Below are 12882 nucleotides of genomic sequence, written 5' to 3'. Positions count from 1 at the left end.
GCTGCTGCTCTAATTATAACCATGCTTTTCACCTAAACCCATCACTGGCTGAAGCAGCAACTTGTGCAAGTGACATGCGGTCCTGTTTCTGTTTCTCCTATTTCTTGTCATGACAAGTAAGTGGCTGTCCTCTCCTGGCCCTCTTCTTTCCCCCACGGCCGGGAAAGGGAGGGTTTGTAAATCAGAAATCAGGCACAGTGTTAATTAAGTCCAGTGTGAGAGAATCTGCGGTGGTGGGTGCTTTGCTTTTACTTTGTCCAACTTCCTCTTTTTACACAAAGAGACAGAGGTTTAGAAAAGTAAATTGTCCATCCAAGGTCACACAGCTGGCTGGTGGAAAGACTCAGTTCTTCTCACTCTGAGTCTGGGGCTCTTCTTTACTTCCTCTTCAAAGAAACCCTTTTAGCTATCTTTTAAGGAAAGTAAATATATAATCCTGGCTTCACTAATTTACGTATGTGGCCGAATTACTTAACCACTCTCTCCCTCAGTTTTCTCAATTGTGAAATGGGGAAGAAAATACTTGGTGTGACTATGTGTTAGTAAGCTTACACATTAATGCATTAATATATGTAGAGCACACAAATGATGCCCAGAACATACCAAGTGTTCACCAATGCTGTTATTTGAATATATGGACCGAAGACAGATACAGAATTCGCCTTTCCCTGGATTTTTCCATGCACATATGTCCACATAGGTAAACTTATTTAGGGGTGAACAACGAGCAGTTGAAAATTATAAAAATTTTACATATTGATCTTGTGTCCTGAAACTTTGTGTAACTTGTTGATTAGTTCTAATAGTTTTCTTATGGATTCCTTAGGATTTTCTATATACAAGATCATGCCATCTGTGAACAGAGATATTTTTACTTCTTCCTTTCTAATTCAGATGCCTTTTATTTCCTTTTCTTGCCTGACTGCACTGCCTAAAACTTTAAACACTGTGCTAAATAAGAGTGATGAATGTGGCCATCCCAAATTTGTTTCCTGTTTTCTTTTTTTAATGTTTATTTATTTTTGGGAAAGAAAGAGAGAGAGAGAGAGAGAGAGAGAGAGAGAGTCAGTAGGGAAGGGTCAGAGAGACAGTCTAGGCTCTGCGCTGTCAACCCAGACCCTGACGTGAGGCTTGAACCCACCAACCGTAAGATCATGACCAGAGTCGAAGTCAGATGCCTAACTAACTGAATCATCCAGGTACCCCTCTTGTTTTTGATCTTAGGGGAGAAGCAGTCAGTCTTTTGCCATTATGATGTTACCTGTGGGCATTTTGTAGATGACCTTTATCAAGTTGAAGAAGTTGGAAAGTTTATCCCAATTTGTTGAGTCTCTTTTTCATGAAAGTGTAAGGAATTTTGTCAAATGCTTTTCTGTGTCTATTAAAATGATCATGTGACTTTGTCCTTTATTCTACTAATATGGTATAGTACACAGATTTTTTTTTATGTTGAACCAACTTTGCATTCCTAGATGAACCCTATTTGGTCTGGTATATAATACTTTTTATATGTTGCTGGATTTGGTATTCTAGTATTTTGTGGAGGATTTTTGCATCTATATTCATAAGGGATATTACTTTGTAATTTTTTCATGATGTCTTTGTTCCATTCTGGTATCAGAGTAATGTGGTCTTATAGAATGAGTTAGAAAGTGTTCTCTTCTTGTTTTTTTGGGGAGAGTTTGTGAAAGATTGTTGTTAATTCTTTAAATGTTTGGCAGAATTTAGTAGTGAAGCCATCTACGCCTGGACTTTTCTTTGTGGGAAGTTTTTGATTATTAACTCAATCTCTTTATGGTGTTAAAGCTCTATTCACATTTCTATTTCTTGTTTAGTCAAATTTTGTATTTTGTGTCTTCCTAGGAAATTTTCCATTTCATCTAAATTATCTAATTTGTTATGAATAATTGCATAATTTTGTAATTTGTATAGTATTCCTTTACAATGCTTTTTATTTTTGTAAGGTTGGTAGTGGTATAATCTTTCACTTATGATTCTAGTAATTTGAGTCTTCTTTTTTATTTATTTTCTTTTGGTTTTGGTCAATCTATCTAAAGATTTATCATTTTTTTATCTTTTCAAAGAACTAGATTTTTTTCCCTTTCAATTATTTAAAAAAATCTTTTGGGGCGCCTGGGTGGCTCAGTCGGTTAAGCATCCAACTTCGGCTCAGGTCATGATCTCGCGGTCTGTGAGTTCAAGCCCCGCGTCGGGCTCTGTGCTGACTGCTCAGAGACTGGAGCCTGTTTCAGATTCTGTGTCTCCCTCTCTCTCTGACCCTCCCCCGTTCATGCTCTGTCTCTCTCTGTCTCAAAAATAAATAAACGTTAAAAAAAATTTTTTTGAGGATATTTGACAAACAATATTACATTAATTTTAGATATAAAACATAGTGATTCAACATCTCTGTATGTTACATCTCTATGCTCAAGTGAAGCTACAATTTGTCACTGTACATTGCTATTACAGTACTAGTGACTATATTCCCCATGCTGTCCCTTTTATTCCTGTCATTTAGTTATTCCATAACTGGAATCCTGTGTTTCCCTTCCCTTCTCCCATTTTGCCTGTCTCTTAAGGTTCCTTCCCTCTGGCAGCCATCAATTTATTCTCTATATTTATATGTCTTATTTGCTTTTGGTTTGTTTATTTGTTTTGTTTTTAGATTCCACTGATAAATGAAATATATGGTATTTGTCTTTTGTGCCAACATGGATGGGTCTAAAGGGTATTATGCTAAATGAAGTAAGTCAGACTGAGAAAGAGCTAGCTTTTGATTTTATTGACTTGCTGTATTGTTTTTCTTTTCTTTATTTGATTTATTTCTGCTCTAGTCTTTATATTCTTCCTTCTGCTTACCTTGGACTTAGTTTGCTTTTCTTTTTCTAGTTTCTGAAGGTATAAATTTATTGGTTTGAGGGTAAATCTATGGAGACAGTAAAGGGATCAGTGGTTGCTAGAGGTTAGGGGAGACAGAGGGATAAATCGAACACAGAGAATTTTTAGGGCAGTGAAATTATCCTATAAGATACTATAATGATGGATACATGTCATTATACATTTGTCAAAATCCATGTAATGTACACCACCGAGAGTAAACCTTAATGTAAACTATGACTTTAGGTGATGGTATGTCAATGTAGGTTCATCAATTGTAACAAATGTACCTACCCCTCCCGATAATGGGGGAGGCTATATATATGAGGGAGCAGGGAGTATATGGTAAATCTCTGTACCTTTTGCTTGATTTTGCTATGAACCTAAAACTGCTCTAAAAAATAAAAACTATTAAAAAAATCAAAAGTAAAAAAAAAAAAAGGCAAAAAATGTCACAGCCTAAGGGCCAGTGTTTCTCTCCCAGGTCTGCAGTCTTGCTCTGCAAGATCCCTCTGCAGTGATCCAGGATGTGGTGGGTAACAAAGACCTGCAAACCTGCTACTGCTAGTGTCTGTTAGTTTCCCCAGTAAATATTGACCTAGTTGTTATTATTATTATTATTATTATTATTATCATTATTATTATTATTTACCAGCTTATTAGCATAATTTCTTCCATGATTTATTAATTACTTAGAAATGTACTCTTTATTTCTAAATGGAGAGAGAAGTTGAAGTTTCTTCTAGTCAAATTGCCTTATGACTTAAAAAATGCTGCTTATATGTTATTGGTTCATTTAAGTTTAAGATACACTTTGTGGTCTAGTACATGATAATTATGTGCTTGAAAATAATGTGTATTCTCTATCATTTGGATGAAGAAATCTACTTCTTTTAAGTCAAGGTTATTCACTGTGTGGTTAGAAACCTTCTCTATTCATACTGAATTTTAATCTATTTGACTCGGCAATTGTTGAGTATTATATTAAAATGTTCCATTATGATTATGTGTTTAAGTTTCCCCCAGAATTATGTTAACTTTTCTTTATATGTCTTGGGAATACGTTGTTAAATAGATACAAATGCAGAATTATTCTATTTTTCAGGTTAATTGTTCCTTTTGTCCTTGTCTAATATATTTTTACTTTTAACCAAGTGTTTTGCCTTAAAGTATAACTTGACAGATATTAATATATTTATTCAAGCTTCCTTCCTATTTAAAAAAAGTTTATTAATTTGAGATACCATTTTTTAAACATAGGATTTTGTAGCTATAAATTTCCTTCTAAGTACTGATTTAACTTCCTCTCATATGTTTTGGCATGTTTTGTTTTTGTTTTCATTTGTCTCTGGGTATTTCCTAATTTTCCTTGTGAGTTTGTCTTTATCTATTGGTTATTTAGGAGTGTACTTTTTAATATTCATGTATTTGGGAATTTTGAGAATTTTCTGAATTTTCTTTTGCTATTGATTTTTATTTTCATTCCAGTGAGTTTGGAGAACAGAATTTATGACTTAAATCCTCTCAAATTTATTATTTTATGGCCTCAAAAGCCTTTTATCCACAACATCTCCTATATCCTTTATTCGATTCCTAGATCCTTACATATTTTTCATTGAGAGGTATTTATTTTATTATGTTTTGTTTTATTATTGGTTTTGGGGACATGCTATTAATTTTGTAGGTTGATCATGTACTGGAAAACTTGCTGAACAGTAATTCTAAAAGCCTGACAGTTGATTTTGTCAATTTTCCTAGATAATCATCTCATCTTCAAAATCTGTTGTATTTCTTTCTATGCCAGTTCATACGTTTCTTAGTGCTTATGGATTCATATATTAAAACTAATGGTGATTGTGATTTCCCCTTAAATTTTGACTGAATATATCTATTAGAAAACCCTAGGCCCTAAATACTGGTAGTAAAATATAAGTTTATATACTGTTCCCATTAAAGCTTAATGACCAACCCAGCCCTGCTGCTGACCCTTTAAAAAAAAAAAAAAAGCCTAAGGTAGGAATATTACTCAGCCATAAAAAAGAATAAAGTCTTGCCATTTGAAACAACGTGTATGGAGCTAAAGAGTATTATGCTAAGTGAAATAAGTCAGAGAAAAACAAATACCATATAGCTTCACTCATATGTGGAATTTAAGAAAAAAAACAGGCAAAGGGAAGAAAGAGAGAGAGAGAGAGTCAAAGCAAGGAACAGATTCTTAATTATATAGAACAAACTGATGATTACCAGAAGGGAGGTAGGTATGGGGGTGGATTAAATAGGTGATGAAGATTAAGGCGCTTGTTGTGATGAACACAGGATGATGTATGGAGCTGTTAAATTGCTATATTGTACACCTGAAACTAATATGACACTATATGTTAACTAACTGGAATTAACGTTTTTTATTTATTTTTGGGACAGAGAGAGACAGAGCATGAACGGGGGAGGGGCAGAGAGAGAGGGAGACACAGAATTGGAAACAGGCTCCAGGCTCCGAGCCATCAGCCCAGAGCCTGACGCGGGGCTCGAACTCACGGACCGCGAGATCGTGACCTGGCTGATGTCGGACGCTTAACCGACTGCGCCACCCAGGTGCCCCTAACTGGAATTAAAATAAAAACTTGAAGTATACTCCTCTAGGATTTTTATGGTTTCATGGCTCACATTTAGGTCTTTAATCCATTTGAATATATTTTTGTGTATGATGTAAGAAAGTGGTCCAGTTTCATTCTTCTGTGTGTTGCTGTCCAGGTTTCCAGAACCACTTGAAGAGACTCTTTTTCCCATTGGATATTCTTTCCTGCTTTGATGAAGATTAGTTGATCATATAGTTGTGGTTCATTTCTGGGTTTTCTATTCTATGTATCTATTTTTGTGTCAGTACTATACTGTCTTGATCATTACAGCTTTGTAATATTGAAGTCTGGAATTGTGATGCTCCAGCTTGCTTTTCTTTTTCAAGTTTGCTTTGGTTATTTGGGGTCTTCTGTGGTTCCATACTAATTTTAAAATTGTTTGTTCCAGCTCTGTGAAAAATGCAGTTGGTGATATGATAGGGATTGTACTAAATGTGTAGATTGCTTTGGGTAGTATAGACATTTTAACAATAGTTGTTCTTCCAATCCACAAGTATGGAATGTCTTTCCATTTCTTGGTGTCATATTCAACTTCTTTCATCAATGTTTTCAGAACATGGGTCTTTCACCTCTTTGGTTAGGCTTATTACTAGGTATTTTATTATTTTTTGTACAATTGTAAATGGGATTGTTTTCTTAATTTTTCTGCTGCTTCATTATTGGTGTATAGAAATGCAACAGATTTCTGTACATTGATATTGTACCCTGCACTTTAATGAATTTGTGTATCAGTTCTAGCAATTTTTTGGTGGAGAACACAGGTAATAATCTCTTTGACACTGGCATTGCAACTTCTTTCTAGATATATCTCTCAATGCAAGGGAAACAAAAGCAAAAATAAACTATTGGGACTTCATCAAAATAAAAAGCTTCTGCACAGCAAAGGAAACAATCAACAAAACTAAAAGTCAACCCATTGAATGGGAGAAGATATTTGCTAATGATTAGATAAAGTATTAATACTCAAAATATATAAAGAACTTATAAAACTCAATACCCCACCCCCCAATAATTCGATTTAAAAATGGGCAGAAGACCTGAACAGACATTTCTCCAAAGAAGACATCCAGAGGGCCAACAGGCACATGAAAAGATGCTCAACATTATGGATCATCAGGAAAATACAAATCAAAACTACAATGAAATTTCACCTCACACCTGATAGAATGGCTAAAATCAACAACACAAGAAACAACAAGTGTTGGCAAGGATGCGGAGAAAGGGGAACTCTCTTGCACTGTTGGTGGGAATGCAAACTGGTACAGTCACTCTGGAAAACGGTATGGAGCTTCCTCAAAAAGTTAAAAATAGAACTGCCCTACAATTCAGCAATTGCACTATTAAGTATTTACTAAAAGAATACAAATACTAATTCAAAGGGATACATGCACCCCAGTGTTTTTGGCAGCATTATATATAATAGCCAAATTATGGACACGGCCCAAGTGTTCATTGACTGATGAATGGAAAAAGAAGATATGGTGTTTGTTTGTTTCTTTGTTTGTTTATTATATAATGGAATATTCCTCAGCCATCAAAAAGAATGAAGTCTTGCCATTTCATCGATGTGGATAGAACTAGAGCAAAATAAGTCAGTCAGAGAAAGATAGGTACCATATGATTTCACTCATATGTGGAATTTAAGAAACAAAACAAACAAGCAAAAGGATAAAAAAGAGAGAGGCAAACCAAGAAACAGACTTCTAACTATAGAGAACAAACTGATGGTTATCAGAGGGGAGATGGGTAGGAGGATGGGTTAAATAGGTGATAGGGATTGAGGAGTACATTTGTTTTAATGAGCACAACGTGTTGTATATTTTGTTGAATTACTATATTGTACACCTGAAACAAATATTGCATTGTTGACTAACTGGAATTTAAATAAAAACTTTTAAAATCCTAAAAAAAAAATAAAATAAAAAATAAAAACAAAATTAAAAATTAACTAATTAAAAGTTTAATATAGTTTTGAGAAGAGGGAATTTTGGAGTCTCTTTGGCCATCTAAGGAATTAGGAAGGCCTATCTCCTGGGAGAGTTGTGGGGCTGATGTGTAGTACTGAGCTATACTTGTTAAAGCATCTCTAATTTTTACACTTCTGTGGGAATCAAAGTGACACTGACCCATACATTTGGGTTTAGAAGCATACAAAGGAAAGAAAAGAGGCATGTATAAGAGACAAGAACCTTTTTCTATATGATCTGGTATTTCTTTGTACTTTGATCAGAGAAATCCAAACTCCACCACATTGGAGTTATTCTAGAATTCCAGGCAATCTCTTAGACTGCAAAGCCCCAGCTTGTCATATTCGACCTGATTTGTCCAGGAGATAGACCTACAGCTGGACCAGCACAGATGTGGAGAGAGGAACTCTTTTCTTCTAGCTGGGATCTTGTTGGTGAGGGATACTTACATAGACAATGAAAAGAATGGCAGGATGTCTCACCCTCATCAGGAAAACTGTACACTTTCATGATTTAGGCTATGTCATAGGTATCAGAGTACAAAGCAAGACACTGAGGCCACTAGCTTCTCCAACTAAGGATTTTACATTTGGATATCTCAGTGATGAGAGTCCCATGCCCAGTTGAAAGGGCCTAAGGGCTGATGTGGAAAGGAGCTACAGAAATCTGAAGCTGCAGGAAAAAAAATAATGAAGACTGATTGACTTTGTGGTTGAGATGTGCACATTCTTGGATGGAAGAGTCTGGTTTGGTTGCTTTAGTAGTTGCTGCTGCTGCTTCCTCAATTTGAATTGTTGGTTCCTGAACCAGATACAAGAGTGGGAGAAGTGGGAGGATTATGGTCAGTGAATGGAGGATTTTGGGGCTTGTCTGGAGTGGAAAAATGCAGATTATAACCCTCATGTCCTCTCCAAGTCCTCATGACACTGAATTCTGAGAGAGCAGAGATGGGCATGAGTGTAGGGACAGCAAGGAATCAGGACTGAGACCCCAGAGAAGGAAGAAGAAAAAAAGGGGGTTGTTTCAGAGGTTGTTCTGGGACTTTAGAGAAGGTTTCCTGAACTCTAGAGAAGAGAAGCTAGTCCAAGAAAGTTTTCTGAACTCAAGAAGAGAAGCTAGTCCTACCAGGGAGGTGAGGATTATAGTAAGGAATAGTGTAAGAAAAACTTTGGGGCCTTAGCAGATTCAGAGGTTGAGGGGAGCACTTTGTCTCTTGGTAGCATTATGAATTAAACAGATTGCAGGGATTTACTTGAGAAGACCCTAAGTCAGGAATCTGAATAAGAGTCCTTCCTCTATTTGAGCTCTATAGTGCGAGAACTCTGAAGTTCTAATTCCAGTTATACTGCTTATTCTTATATCTGTGATCCAATCACTTTGCCCCTGAACCTCAGTTTTCCTCATCTTTTAAACTGGATGATAGCAAGGCCAACATATGCGATGTGCCCAATTCAGTATTAGTGCACAGTATGTATTCAATATTGAAATATTATTATTATGTCATGACAGAAATTTCCAGACTGTGGTTTGGATGAAGGTACCAAGCACACTTCAGGGAATCAGACAGACCTTTACTATTGACTTGGGTAAGTTGAGTTTCGAAGGTGATTCCTCCTGGGGATTTTAATCTGGAAACATGGTGTGGATAAACAGAGTCTCCAACTCTTCATGCTGTGTGTGGGCAAATGAGGTGTGTTTTTGGTACTTCTTCCATTACACCACCTCCTTTCCTAAAAACTCCCAAGAAACCACACTGTGAATTTTCCATGACTTCCTTCAACACGGCTTGGACTTTAGGAGATAAAGGTCCCAGGTCTTGACTCTGGGTGGCTGAACCCTGTGTAACAGTGCTTTGTCCTCTGTTTTCTGAGATTTAGTTTTTTCCTCTGGGAAAAGTTACCTCTTAACTTTCTCCCTATCCAGTTTGTTCACTCTGGGACATGACTCCTTTGAGTTTCAGTTTGCCCTGAACTGAAAACAGAAAACCCCCTTCTCTGGTACTCTGTCTACCCTACCTAACCTCAGGATAGTGGACAATGGTTTCCCTCTTCTTTTTCACACTTTTATTTCCTTTAAAAACTAGGAAGAAGGTGCATCTCCCTGCACCTGAATATAACACACTCTTCAAAGTGGGTTTTCTCTCTTTGCTTATTTATTTTGGAACTTGATCCATCTTGTCTGGTAAATAGGGTTTTTCTTTTCCAGGATTTCTGAAGCTCTAATCATTGCCCTGGGGAAAAGTTCATAAGAAATAAGACATTACTAAATTCATGCTGGCAATCAAAAAGTTATAGAGTATTTTTTTAAAATGGCAATTGAGAGAAAGGAAAATTTCTAAGAAAATACAATTACCATAATTTACTAAAATCAATAACTGCAGAACCTGAATAAACTAAAAACTACATAAAAACATAAGATATATTATGGAATTCAAGACAATTCTGTGCTATATGGAATTCAAGGCAATGCTGTTATATGCCCATTTCAATAAAAGAAGGAATGGTTTTCACTTGAACTTCACTTCTTATATTTGAAGTCCATAACACCAGTACTAAACCCAGGCAAGAATAAACACCATAAGTTTTTTAAAATTAATGTTTATTTATTTTTGAGAGAGGCAGAGAACAGCACACAAGTGGGACAGGGGCAGAGGGAGAGGGAGACACAGAATCAGAAACAGGCTCCAGGCTCTTCACTGTCAAAGCACAGAGCCTGACGCAGGGCTAGAACTCATGAGCTGTGAGATCATGACGTGAGCTGAAGTTGGACGCTCAACCAACTGAGCCGCCCAGGCGCCTCAAGAATAAATTCTATAAACAAAGCTATAGACTATGCTAATTAGGAACATAGATGTAAATAACCTATATGAAATATATTTGATATAATCACATATTTATATGTATATATTCTATACTTACAGTATCTATTTTTGAGATTCATATATATGTATTTGAAATCAAATATGTAAAATATTAATTTATATTGATTTTTCTACCCATATTTTATAAAATTATTCTATTCAAACTTAGGTAGTTGATATCTTCATCAACACTCTGAGATTACTCTTTTCATTAAGCTGTATAGTTTTACTGAGTACACAAGCTTACTTCCAATGAAGTTGTATGTGATACAGCACTTTTAGAATGTGTTTTTGGAATGCTATTCCTGGGAATTTTGTTCTAGGTTACAAGAATATACTATTAAGATAACTGTTTTGCCTCCACATTCATCCTTTAGGGATGCATCCTTGATCTCTACAAACTTCTGTTACTATTTGGCTTTAAAACAGGAAAACGGTTTATTTATTTGGCTAAGTTATGTACGGACACAGTACAAAATTGAAAACAACTTTGTTCCTTAGCTCTCTAGAGCTGTTTTGTTCAATATAGTAGCCACTACCCATCATGGCTGTCAAGTACATGATATGTGGCTAGTCCACTGAGTTACTGAATTTTTAATTTTATTAAATTTTAATTTAAATTTAAAAACAGATAATCCAGTTACTGGTAACTTTTTTAATATTTAGAACAGCTTGGGTCTACTTTTTAAATTTTTTTAACATTTATTTATTTTTGAGAGACAGAGACAGAGCACAAGTGGGGGAGAGGCAGAGAGAGGTAGATACATAATCCAAAGCAGGCTCCAGGCTCTGTGCTGACAGCACACAAGGCTTGAACGCCTGAAACTTGAGATCATGACCTGAGCCAAAGTCGCATGCTTAACCGACTGAGCTACCCAGGCACCCCTTTGGTCTACTTTTTGAATTAAATTTTATGAACTCTAAAAGCATATTAAGTATTTATGATGAAAATTTAGCATCTAGGTTGAGATATGCTGTTAAGTATAAAGTATTCATTGGATTTCAAAGTCTGAATATGAACAAACGAATGTAAATTATCTCATTGGACTGTACGTGGTCTAGCAAAGTATTGTTACAGTTTAAGATGTTAAATTCTGAGGGTGCCTAAGTGGTTCAGTCAGTTGAGCGTCAGGCTGTTGGTTTCTACTCAGGTCATGATCTTGTGGTTCGTGAGTTTGAGCCCCACATGGGACTCCGTTCTGGCAGTACAGAGCCTGCTTGGGATTCTCTCTCTCCCTCTGTCTGCTCCCTCCCCTACTTGCACATGTGCACATGTAAAAAACTATAACATGTTATTTCTGTATTACATATATATTGTCTGATTTAATTATCCATTAAAAGTAAGGGTAAAGGCTTTACGTTTCTTATCTGTGTATGCAAACACACAACATATAAAAGTAAATTAAATGAAGAAAAAAACTTATAGGTGATAAAAAGAAGGAAAAGATTAATCTTTGTGTGTGTTTTTAACTTTTTATATACTCATATCATTATTGATGTATGTGTTTATTTGAAATATTCTTTTTAGTAAAACTGTAGCAATATTTTTGCATCTAAGCTTTGTGCCCTTATCTTGGTGTAATAACTAGTCTCTTCTGATACCTATTATTTGTGTTTTTCAAATGAGTCTTGGAGCTTTGATTGTGACTTGCCACTTATCCATGGGAAGATGCAGAGATGCAGAAGAAAGACAGTGGGGAATCATCAGGGCTTAAGAAGAAGAGAAGCCCCAAAACATCAACACGTATACATTGGAAAGTTCAGAAGACCATTCTGAGGATAAATGCTTTTGCACATATAAAAGCTGAAAGAATACATCAACAACAGACTTTCACTATAGGATATGTTAAAGGCCATTCTTCAGACAGAAGGAAATGTATATCTGGTTAAGAACTTGCATCTGGAATATCTAATAAACACATCTCAAAACGAAGAAAAACATTCCAATTAAAAATCTTAGAATTTAATTTAATTAGAATTAAAAGGTTTGAATAAGCATTTCACCAAAGATATATAAATGGTCATGTGAAGGAATATGGAGAAATTAGAACTCTCATATAGCAATTGGAGATTACTGGTGGAACTATTAAATGATACAGCTACTTTGGAAAACAGTTTGGCATTTTCTTTAAAAGAAAGTTTAACATAATCTTAAATACAACCCAGCAATTTCACTCCTAGGAATCTACCCAAGAGAAATGCGAACATTCATCCATTCAGAGATATATGCACAACTATTCATAGTCCCGTTGTTCATAATTCCCAAAATCTGATAACAATCTAAATCTCCTTGTTGTTGAATGGATATACAAATGTGTTATATCTATACGATGGAATATCATTCATCAACAAAAAAAATAATGGATTGCTGATACATTTTACAACATGGATGAACCTCAAAAACATGCTAAATGAGATATATATTTGCTAAGACTTAATGATGGACTCATGGGAATTCATTATACTATTCTCTGTTTTTGTTTATAATTGAAATTTTTATATGTTAAAAATAAGTAAGTAAAATTCAACCTTTAGCAATCAT

General features: G+C 35.4%; 1 long non-coding RNA gene across 1 annotated transcript; it reads left to right on the top strand.

The window, feature by feature from the left end:
* Nucleotides 1–9: 9 nt before the first annotated feature.
* Nucleotides 10–12269, top strand: LOC122491493. Its single transcript, XR_006299367.1, has 3 exons — nucleotides 10–116; nucleotides 3362–3446; nucleotides 11968–12269. It is a non-coding gene; the product is annotated as an uncharacterized LOC122491493 (long non-coding RNA).
* Nucleotides 12270–12882: the final 613 nt, after the last annotated feature.

Source organism: Prionailurus bengalensis, chromosome C2 (assembly GCF_016509475.1).
Source record: "Prionailurus bengalensis isolate Pbe53 chromosome C2, Fcat_Pben_1.1_paternal_pri, whole genome shotgun sequence".
Classification (NCBI taxonomy): Eukaryota; Metazoa; Chordata; class Mammalia; order Carnivora; family Felidae; genus Prionailurus; species Prionailurus bengalensis.
This window is presented reverse-complemented; position numbering and strand designations above follow the sequence as displayed.